The following is a 12,185-nucleotide window of genomic DNA, read 5'->3' as shown; positions in this document are numbered from 1 at the left end:
CCCTGAGGCAGCTGTTTGGTGACACATGTGCATGCTTACACATGGGTGGGGTGAGATCTCCACATGGCCACTGCTCGGATGGGGTTGGTGAAGAGAAGGGGAGCCCAGGACCCCTTAGGAACTGACCAGCTTGAGCCCTCTGGGACAAAAGCTTTGGCAGTCATGGGCAGGCATCTCCAGAGAGGTGCTCCCTCTGCTGAGAGAGATGGGGTGGGGATTGCAAAGGATGAGACAAAGCACAAGCAGAGTGGGACTCAGCCCAGGCCTAGGGTAGCAGAATGGCTGCAGGTCAGGACCATGATGCACCAGCAAGGCAGCATACAGGAGTGGAGTAGCAGGGGCTGCCAACTGGGGTGGAAGTGCTGCAGGAAGAAATGGGCCTGGGATGCGAAGGTCAAGGATTTTGCAGGTCTGGACTGATGTTCACTACTAGCTGAGTCCCTAGGCATGACTGCCACTGACACAGGGCTAAAGCGCTCAGAGGTCCCAGCACAGACCTCCCCCCGCCCCACACACACACCTCCTTCTCCTTGCAGCTCCAAGTCTCCACATTGCCCACAACAACTCCCACAGACCCCAGAGCACTCACTGCTCATAGCTGCCTTCCAAGGAAAATGCCCGCTGCCTCCTTCAGAGGGAAACATCGAAGGATCAGCCCTAAGGTAATCTAACCCCCACGGTCTCATGGCTCCAGCCTAACTTTAGGAAACCTGCAGTCCTCACAAGGGCTCTCATCCATCCACGCACAACTGCCCCCCAAGCCACCCTCAATGCAGCGTTCAATACACAGCCTCCAGAGACACGCACAAACAGCCCCTCTGCTCTCTGCGGCCCCACAGCCTTGCCTGTCTCTCCCACCGCTTCCCAGAGTCCCAGCCAACTCCAGTGGCTGGGCAATGGGGAAGGCAGCCCTGTGCAAGCCCCTCTTCTGCAGCATGATTGCCCTCTGCGTCCTTTTGGCTGGCTAGGCAGCTTGTCAGCCCTCACTTGGCCTTTTTTTCCTTCCTCTTGCAGTGAATCATAGAATCACAGAGAAGCGGGGCTGGAAGGGACCTCTGGAGGTCATCTGGTTCAGTGGTTTTCAATCTTTTTTTGGACCAGGACCCATTTGTAAACATCGATGTCCACTCCTGACACAGTGCCCCTTGTTCCCGACCTACTGCCTCCAGCCCCCCACCCTGTGTATGGGGTGGAGGGAGGTGTGGGTATGGGGGTAGGGGGGTGCCAAGCAGCCCCTGGCAGCCTGGAGCTCTGCCAGCCTGCAAGGGAAAAGCCGTGGCTTCCCACACTTTTCTCCTTTAAAGGAGAATTCATTTTTAAAGTTTCTTAATCCATTTTTAAAGTTTGTTTGTGACTCTTTCATATATTCTTGTGACCCACTTTTGGGTCATGACCCACAGGCTGAGAAACACTAATCTAGCCCGACCCCCTGCCCGAGACAGGATCATCCCCATCCTAACCAGCCTACATAAGTCCTTGTCCAACCCATGTCCAGGTCATCAACCCTGTTGCACAACTTGGTGTATGGTGCCTCAAACCACTCAAGGCACCCTAACCTGCCACAGGTAAAGCAGGGGCACTGCAAGGCTTGTTAAAATTCCCTACAGAGATCCAGGGGAGAGGGCCATGCCCCACTACAGAAGACAGCAAAACCTCGTAGTCCTGACCAATCTGACCATGGGATAAAATTCCTTCCTGATCCCAAATGTGGCGATTGGTTTGACCCTAAGTAGAGGGGAAAGACCCTCCAGCCAGGAGCCTCCAGGTCTGAGTCCTAGCAGGAGCATTGACAAAGCCCAGTCAAACTCGCCAGCCTTGGCTGCAGCCAATACCCACTGCTTCCGAAGAAGGCAAAGCCCCCTCGACACCTGTAGTATCTTGCCCTGACCCTGGCTGGCAAGGTTTCTTATAGGACAGAACTACTGAGACCCCATGAGCCCCAAGTAGCTAGCCATACTAGTCCAGTCACTGCTATCAGGGGGGACAGCCTGCTACACCGCACTCTCCCACACCAGCTTCCCCAGGCTCCTCGAGGCACAAGCCCCACAGGTTATGAGCAGGGTTAGACAACACGGTGGGGGTAAATATTGGCAGCTGAGCTACACTATGGCTCCCACCCTTCCTGCTGCTGAAGGAGCTGAGCCACTGCTGAAATAACGGCTATATTAAAGCAAAGCTCCATATAGCGGCAGATCTTACAAGATTTTCTGGTCAGAGCCTGGCACCTAGTGGCAAGGACAGGGATTGGCTTGCACACAGCTGCCCACAATGAGCTCTTTTTTGGGCACGTTGGGCAGAAATGTGGTTCCATGATGAAGCCCCAGGAGCCACAGCCCTGCACATCACACAGGGTGATGTGGGGTCTGGTCCCATGAATGGAGGCAGCACAGGGCCCTGGAACCCCAATCCCAGACCACAGGCCTGATGGAGGTGACACAGGGTGCCAGAGCCCAATCCTGGTACACAGGACTGGGTGAAGGTGGCTCAGGACTGTGGGGCCCTGATCCTGGCACAAGGCTGCATGGGCCCCAAGCCAGACTGAAGATCGGCCTCACGTCACTCATCTGGCCCATGGGGCCAAACAGTTGAACGCTGCTGCCCTAGGCCAAGTAGAACCCAGGGCTCAAAGGAGAGGATGCCTCCTATTTTCTCACCCACGTTGCTGCCTGAAGTGCCCCTAAGAGTGCCCCTTAGCCCGAAACCAGGGTCTAGGAGGGCACTCAACAGTTCGCCTTCACAGCTCCCTCTGGTCTCTGCTCTCAGACAGGCCCCTCCTGTGAAAGCTCATCCAACATCTCAACTCATGCAAGCTGTGCTGAGACCACAGATCATGAAACAGCTCCTGCTGTGCAGGCAACGCACCGCATCGATGGCTAATGCTAATGGGCTGCATTGACCACGTAGAAAAGCAGTCCAAGGCAGGGCAGCAGCTCACCAATGTGCAGAACCAGATTTTGCGATTAGCACACGGCTCAGACGCCTCATTCCAACCCTTCCAAAAAAAAGTGACCTTAACAAAAGGATTACTCAGAATTCAAAAGCGAATGGGATTTGTGACCCATTATATTAACGGGGAATGAGGAGAGAGCTGTACAGAGAGTGAGCACTGCTGACAGGTCACCAAACCAATTATTAAGTGCTCACAGATCACTAAGCTGGATATACTCGCACATCAAGATAAATTTCTATTTGCCTGCAAATGCAGGACACTACCAAAGCTGTCCTTCCTGAGTCGGTCTGCTTTTCTCCGTGCCCATTAAACTTGGATTATTTCTAGTTACTTTGCCCATTAATTCACTTCTCCCACAGGTTTAATGCTCAGGAATAACATTTGGGAGGGTAAAACCTGAAAGGATAAATGTAGTATGTGCAATTACTTTGATAAATGACAGAGCACAGAAGGCAGGCAGGCAGGACACTAAGCTGCAAGGCCGCGCACACACTATACTGGGAATGACAACACGGCCCTCCTGCTAGGTACGTGGGAACAGCAGTGACAGTCTGCACACCTCAGGTCCACCTAATCCCTTATTCTGTCCTTGACGGGGGCTAGGTTACTTCAGAGAAAGGTGAAGGCCACAGTAGTGGGTAGATGTGGAATAAACTGCTTCCTACTCTGAGTCTCTAACAGTTGTAGATCAGGTTAAGTCTTGAAGCACAATGCTTACAATGCCTTTCTCAGCATTGACTAAAACACCAGATAGTCTTCATATCCAATAAACATCCCAGCGCCTTTAAGAAACTCGCTTAAGTGACACATATGGCACTGTGTCCTCCACCATAACACATGCTGTGTGCAAAAGCATGTCCTACCGCCAGTATTGAATTTGTCTCTTTTAATTGCATTGAGTTTACCCTTGTCCTTGCATTATGAGATGCCCTTGCATGTTAGCAGCCCCTCCTGGCGGGTCCCTGGGTACAATCACTCGCTCGCTGATGAGCTTTTACCTACTTTGAGACTTTATGGGAGAAAGAGGAGGCATCAGGAAAGTCTCAACTAAAATATCCCTTCTGACTTAAAGGCTTCCTAACACCAAGTACTTCCCATCAGCCTGAAGGCTGTTGCATATTTGCTTAGTTTTGGGGATTTGGAATCATTGAGCATTGAAGGCAAACATTTTGTCACCATTTCATGTACAGCCCCTCCCCATCCCATGCCAATGCCCCAGCCCACTATGTCCAACCTCATCTTCTCACCTCTCCCTGTGGATACACACTAGTGCTTACCTGTTGCCACCATAGCACTTGTCCTACAGAGACATCGGTTGCATGAAGTTGTGCGGGTGGCTCCATAGCATGGAAAACACACATGTGCAGCCGGCACTGAAGACCTAACACGCTCATGCCTCGGATGACCCAAATCAAGCTCTGAAAACTGCTTCCATTGCCTTACCCTGCTGTGCCACCTGGCTGCTCCGAGTGGAATTTGCTTGATTTGGTTCCTCAAGGCCTGCTCCTTCGGCAAGCTGTGAGCACCATCTGATGGGAGAAACAGGCAGAGCTCATGGAAATGCTGGGAGCCGTCAGAGAAATTCCCATCCAAGCCCCTTGAGGCGTCTCATGATGCAGAGTTTCCAATACAAATTAAATTCTATGGAGTTTTAATCCAGAGGCTGCCAAAAACAAAACAAAGCAAAAATTGAAGACCTCTCTCTCCACCTTCTGTTCTAGCAGAACGACCGCAACAAGAAAAACAGTGAGGAGAGGACATCATGGAGTTTTATTAAATAGGCAGAAAAACAAAACAGTGGAGGCTCAGCCAAGATGCCTGTGAGAAGCAGGCAGGCCCTTCTCTGAGGAAACAGACTCTCGGGCGATTTTTACACCAAAAAAAGCCTAGAGCTTGGGGCTCTGTGTGTGCAGGGATAGGGATAGGACTTGCCAGCTGCCGACCCGGTCATGGGCAATTCTCACCCTTTCATCAGGGTGGCGGTGATAAAACAGTGGCATGCTCATGGCATAACTATGCACCTGGGAAGGAGGGACAAGGAGATGGAGCTATAGCCAATGACTTGCCTTTTCTTCCCAAGAAAGCATGGACAAATCGGAGCTTAGGTACACCTGTAACCAAAGGCCTAAAACACCTGGGTCAGGCGGCTTCTAGCAGGTTGATGAAAGAAACCTCATCCTTTCCTGCACAAGGACCCTGGCATGAAGGGCTAGTTCCCATCCCGCTGCTCAGTTCATCTACCAAGTTGAAGGGTATCTGCCTCCTGAACCTATCACCAACCCTGGCAGCCCTGTTAGCATTGCCAGTAGAGAGGCTAAGGCTTGTATGCCTTCTAGCGACTGGTCTCCTCTTCATCCCCCAGCATCAGCCCCTCTTTGGACACGTATGAGGCTGCATATGGGGTGGATGCTTCTCTTGGTCCTGCTAAATACAACAAAGAGCAAGAGAGAGATGGGTTGCTGGACAGCCACCTAAGCACCTTGCACACCACTCAGGTCTACACGGTGCACTCACAAAGGGATCATTTCCTCTTTCCTCTCACTGATCCGTTCCAGAGCTCCTGCCCTAACCAGCAGCAGGATGCCTCCTAAATGGGCTCATGGGGGAAAGAGAGAAAATCCTATTTTACCTTGGAATTTTTATCCTAGGACTCAGGATCTTCATGGCGGGATGCCCCATCCCAATGGTAACCGGAGACAGAGCAGATCTCTGTTCTGAGCTGGAGCTATGGACACCCTCTCAGGAAGAGCTCTCTAGAGTGACAAGAGTCATTTTCAACATTGCCTAATAATTGAATCTAAAAAGTGCTATGCCACTCAAACTATTTGTGGCAGAGCCTTGACAAGACATTTAGGGATCTCCTGACAGAACAGCCATTTCCCTTGGAAATGACTTAACAAGACAGTCATGGCCAAAAAACCCCCAAAATCTCTGTCCAGAATGCAGTTTCTAAGGTGGGGATACAGCTCTATGTGTCAGACCATCTGTAATGAAAATTCATCAGTAAGACAGTTTTCCCTCAGTACTTTGTGTCAGAAAGTGTCCACAGTAGGAGGTGAAGAGCAATATATATATGGCTCTTCATATATATATATGACACACACACACCCCCCAGTTCCTAGGAAGGAAGGAATCTATATACCCAGAGGGGACTGAAAAGGAACTTCAGGGTTAGAAAGAGGTCCTGCTCCTCAGCTCCTTTCTACCAAATGCTGCATCAGCAGGGGTGAAGAAATACGAAAAAAAACTATAGTCTGAGAAAGCATGGAGGGAAGGCATGGAGGTAACCTTACAGACCTCCTCCTCAGATCTACACAAGCTCACCGCCCACAAAAATACTGCTGCTCTTCTCAGACAGCGCGTAGTAATAGATGTACCCACCCCTGTGAAAGCCTCTGCTATACACGTTCCTTTTCCTCTGCAGGATCTGTTCACATTTCACTTACTACCTCCTACTTCAAGGTGTTTAGATGTAACCAAGTAGGCAAGGATACCACATCCCATACAAGATCATGATGACCTTGGAGGTGGAGATCAGATCTGCCCACAGAACTGCCACACGTGATAGAGAGTAGAACTGCAGTGCTATAGAAAGCATGCCAAATGCTGAAACTCCAAGATGCCTTCAGCAAGAAATGGAAGAAACCTAACACCTAGAAAACTAAGTGGGATTTTTTTGCAGGACTCATGGACCACAGATGGATATCACAACAAGCACCTGGACACCGACAGAAAATGGTAAGTGGTCCTCAGAAATCTTTTGTAACAGTAGAGATAGGCTTTCGTGGGTTTCTCACAGTGCACTATACCTTGCAATCATTCACGTCTTCTTCCAAAAAGTGATGACTTTGAATCCTAGGATCAGTCCATCTTGTAAAAAATATGGCAACATTCCTGCATCATCTGACTTTGCTCTGGTACATTCCCCGTAAGACCAACTTCTAAATATTGATCAAGCCACAACAGGAAATTCCCAAGTGATGTCAGAGATGCTAGGAGAGTGTTAAACACCATCTCAGAACAAAAGATTGCAGGATTTCAATGAATTAAGCAGCACTAGGGATTGGTACCCATTGCAGCATTTTGTGCATGTGTTGGACATTCAAGAAAAGACTCCATTGATACCTAAAATCATATCTGAGAACCTAGACTTGAGGGGTACCAAGGTGATTACAATTACTGCAGTCAGTTCCTTCCTGCTCCCCTGTATCATTTATACAGTCAAGGACTCTGAGGTCAAAGGATAAAAGGAAGGGTCTTTTAGCCAAGGTCTGAGATAAAGGGACTGTAGCCTCTGCTTCCCAGTCTTCTTCACACAATACTTCTTTTGGTTTCTCATCTGGATTTGGAGGCATATAGGCTTCTGACCTCAACTGACCCAGTGAGAAGCTAGCTGAGCTAAGCTGCATTCTAGTGGTGAGAAGGCACCTCACTGAGTCAGCCAACTTGAATTTTCCTTCTTGGCATAAAACCCTGAGGAACAGAGCAACAATTTCTGGCCAGGATATGAAAAAGGCCATTTTTATAAGCAGCACTGGAAGTTTCTGCCTTCTTAATAGATACAAGCATTTTTCTGAAAAACTGCCTGCTGGAAACAGGGAGTAGTGAGCTTGCTGGCTTACAGCATGAGATAGCACGTTTCAGGTCTCTTTCCTTGGGATGCATTCCCCTCCATTCTCCCACCCAGGAATGGAATCCAAATACATTTCTCTACAAGCAATCTGCACTGATTGTCTCAGGATCCATCAGGTAGCCATGAAATAATTTTGAGTTTACCTAGAGATGCCAATGTGGACCTGAACCACGATCTCTGAGCACCAGATTTGTCGCAATTACTGGCCAGAAATGAAACAAGAATTGTGCTGGGCAAGGGTATCCATATATAAGACCAACTAGCCCAGGAGTTGCATCATACTCAAGTCCAATTTATTAAACACTTTCTTCTCTCTCCTAAAGTAAACATCTTATGCAATAACTTCAATAGTGTGTATTTTGGTTGTAATTAATCCATTTGTTTCCTCAAAGCTGTTTTTCTGAAGGCTTTTAACAACAGCTGCTAAAGTCTGTGCAACATGATAAGGCTATCCAGACATGCATCATTTCCACTTGAAGGGAGATATGATATAGCATTTCTGAATATCGTTGTAGAAGTGACATGTCCCAGGGGAGGGCTCTGTGCTGAAACTGGTTCTTGTTGTAGCAGAAGCTAACTACCTCTGAAAGATGCTCACCAACTGCATCTTTACTGAGCCTCCAGAAAGGTCCCCCCCATCCCTCTCTTCCCAGATTTTGAAGTTTGGGGAAGATAATGCTGTAATGATGAATTTCAAAATTTCTACCTAGAACACTGAGCTCCTTATAGACTGGACACCCATGATATAAAACAGGCTGCAAATCATTTGGTATCATAAAGCAAGACAATGCCCTTTCTGAAGTATATCTCCCCTGGAACTGGCGCTATCCTTCTAGCAGATATGTGCTATTGCATTCTTAACCTGTGATGCTACAAGGGGACTTTGTTCCAATAAAATATATTACCCATTATATAGTTGGGAGAGGGTTTGGGGGCACTAAGGGCCCTTCTTCGGGTCTTGCCAGATAGTCAGAACTGAGAACTGTTCCTGGGTCAGTGAGCAGCCTCTTCCCCAAGTAAAATAAACCATGCCTCTCCTCACATATCCTCTGGATCAGCAAAGCTATGACATTCTCAAGCAGTCATCAACTGGGGCAGGTCAGTCCTGATGATGGCCCTTCGTGAAGTCAGTAAGGAATCTGCTCAGACTTGAAAAACCCAAAGCCGAGACACTTTGGGAATTTCAGAGAATCGGTGTTGACTTCCAACTCTCCAGGAATGTAGCAACAGCCTCCAGCTGTACAAAACATTTCTCGGCATAGGAGCCTGAAGGAACGCAGCATTGAGGAACACCTGCTGGGATAAGGGGGCTGGAAGATTCTGCACTGGAAAGACAGAGGCATTGTCTGCAGCCTCAATAATGGCTTTACATCTCTGTCCTCCAAAATACTTGGGAGGATATCAGACGTTAACATGGAATGCCAATTCCTTGAACTGGTGCCACAGTTGCTCTAGGGATACAGCTTTGGAGCTCTTGAATACACAGCAAACCCATGAAGTGAAGCACCCATCCTGAAAAAGATACCAGGCAAGAAGCATCTTGCTTAAAGTAGCTTTTGTATGACATGCGTGTGTGGCTTTGATTTGCTTTTGTGTATGTTTGCAAATGCTCTCCTGGCTGAGCAGAGACCAGCCCAAGAGACTGCAGGCAATTTTGGGGTTTTTTTGTTTGTTTTTTTAGAGCCAAGGTTACTGTGTCCAAATTCATTTTCAAGGTGGGCCTTACTCTCCAGTCTGAGAATTTAGCTGGATTAACCCAACAGTAGATCCAAGGGTTTCATTAAGGACAGAACAGCGGGCTTAATTTAGTCAAAGTGAGGACAATACTTTAGTCCTTGCAAGCGAGTAGCTGCTGATGCGAGTTCTCACTTCACCCTAATCATGTCCCCATAACCCAGTGACAAACAAGTACAGGTTTTTCTTTACAAGCATGAGCATTTGTTTCATTTAGGAAAAACAGGCATTTGTGAAGTTTGCACTTCCTTGAGAGAGACACAATTGACCTTAAGATATCTCATCCAATGCTGTACCTTTAGCTTTCTCCTCCAGAGAATCTATAGGGGTAGTCTCTTATGAGAGGCTTTATGGCTTTGGGCTGTCTTTTAAAAGTTTAAATATCTCTCAGCACTTCTGGCTGGGGCAGAAACATCTTCTGGATGCTGCAAATGAGAGGTGGACTTCATTTTCTGAGCCTCAGAGGGTTCCATTTAAGCTTTCCTGCTTGCTCCATATCCCATAAGGACACGCCTTCCCACCCCTACAGGAGAGGCAGGACCTCAAAGTCTTACCCCAGCTCTATACCACTCATCTGGTCTCAGTGAAAGGGTATCCACACAACCTGCTCAGTTCTCCAAGCAGGGACTTTGCCTACCCCATGGCTGGAAGCTAGATTCCTGTGGCTCTCTCTGAGCCTGCAATTTGAGGGAGCCAGGAACCACCAGGGCTGTCTCTAACCTCTCTACAGACCCATGCCCCCTTTCCTTTTGGTTTCTTTTTCTTCTTCTTCCTATTGTTAGTTTAGCAGTTTTGAGGAAATTCTCAAAGCCAAAAGACAAGGTGTTTCAAACATGTTTTAAAAGTCCATTAAAGCGGTTTCAAAGGGAACCCCAGAGCCTACCACACGCATCCCTTGGAGGCAAAGAAACCTGGAGTACTTCAAAGGGCTGGACCTGCTCTGGCTCCCCTTGTCCCAGAGGCGGAGAGCAAATCACCATGAAGAATATGACATGCAAGTGACTGAGGAAAGTTCCCGAGCTGCATGCACTTGCTACAGGTTGCTACACACCCTACCTGTGAGGGACACTTCCATCAGGACTAAGCAAGTCTCCTGAGGCAGGAAACAGTTGCCCTTACAAAGGACTGGAGTTCAACCCTTCAGCAAAGCTGGAGTCAGGCTTTGGCAAACTAATTTGCAGCTCCCAGACCACGGCTAGACTCAGCATTTTTCATGTCTTTTTTGCAGCCTGTGTAGCTCTTGCTCTCCTCTCTCTGCACTAGACATAGCTCTGTGCCAAGCCTCCCAATCTGATATATATATATCTATATTTTAATTTATTACAAGCCTGCAGCTACCAACTCCCCTGCTTTAGAAAAATAGAAGCCTGGTGCACTGCACCTCTGATGGCTCTCAGGGTGATTAAAAACAGCTTTAATTTGAAGCCTGCAGCTCAACAGCTCCCAAGGGCTTGACAAAATATATATAGCAATCTCCAGATCTACCTCTAGAGGCCCAGCTCTCCCCAGATGATTAATGATTGCTATTTCCTCTCTCCCCATGACACTCGGGGAGACTGCCACTCCAGGAGGTACAGCCAATGCCAGGTTTTCATCTAGAACAACAGACAGCAGAGCTCTCAGCCTGAAAGTGTCTCAGGAAGTCAACCTCACCCTGAGGAGACAGGTAGGGCAAAGCCACACAGGCATGGAACAGCCTTGGAAATCACGCACTTGCCATTTAATAATGAACTCAGAGGGGCTCCCGTGGTGCCCAGAAGCAAGCTCCTCCAAGAAGGCTTAGCAGCTTTGACTGAACAAGCTATACATGGGAAGGGAGAACTAAACCCAGCTTGGCAGACACTGGCCTTGGATAAGTCACATTAACCTCCATCCTGCTGCAACATGGCAATGCCAATGCCAACCTTTCTGATGGAATTGGGAAGAACTAGTGTCTCAAGCACTCTGACATCCTCTTCAGGCACTAAAGAAGGTCAAAGTATGAACAGCTGCATGGCTTGTTCCGCTTCTAGGCCCGTCAAGGTGCAAACTCAGATTCAAGAGGACAGTGGCGACCCTCCAGGAGAGCTGCCAGAACAGGGCAGGAAAGAAGCAGTCATCTCGATTCTAGAAGAAACAGGCTGCATAGTAGGTAACAGCAAACCCATCCTTTTGGAGCTGCATTCTGTAGAAGCTAGACAGGGAAGAAACTTCTCTCTATACCTCAAGCAATCCAGTTTCCATTGCTGATTCCCCAGCCAATTCCTCAGCTGCGGCATGAACGCTTTCCAAGGCCATGACTTGGAGTAAAAGACCCAAAAGCACTGCTTAGCAAAGAGAATATTTTACATTCATCCACCTTATTTCCCAAAGATGCAAATGCCATAGAGTAATACCTAGAAATGTCTTTAGCTAAAGAGATCAAAGAAGTTACAGAAAAACAAAGTTCAATGGCACGTGCAATCCACATCTACAAGGACCACCACACTGCCAGAGATCCCCATTTCCCCTACTCCAAGCCAAGAAGAGCTAAACTCTTGGAAAAGAAAATGAAAATGAAAATGTGTGCTACTTCAATATGTACTACCAGGTTTGCTTGCTCTCCAGAGCCACAACACTCCAGGAAGAGATGAGAAAAAAATCTAGGGACTTGAGCAGTATAAAAAAAAAGGGGGAACTGTAACCATAACATTTTACCAGGTCTCCCAGTGACACCAGTGGATAAATCTTTTTCCTCAGTAAAAGGAACTCTTCCCACCTGAAGATGTAGAAGGAGCTCACTCACTGCTCCTCTTAATAAAGAGCAGCTGTCAAGGGAAGAGTATAATGTTTAGGAGAGCATCAAGCTATTACAGGGATCCAGGGACAACACAGCTGTTGGATACATCA

This window comes from Crocodylus porosus, unplaced genomic scaffold (assembly GCF_001723895.1).
Source record: "Crocodylus porosus isolate Cpor-Errol unplaced genomic scaffold, CroPor_comp1, whole genome shotgun sequence".
In the NCBI taxonomy this organism is placed as follows: Eukaryota; Metazoa; Chordata; order Crocodylia; family Crocodylidae; genus Crocodylus; species Crocodylus porosus.
The sequence above is the reverse complement of the archived record's forward strand: the minus strand, read 5'-3'. Positions refer to the sequence as shown.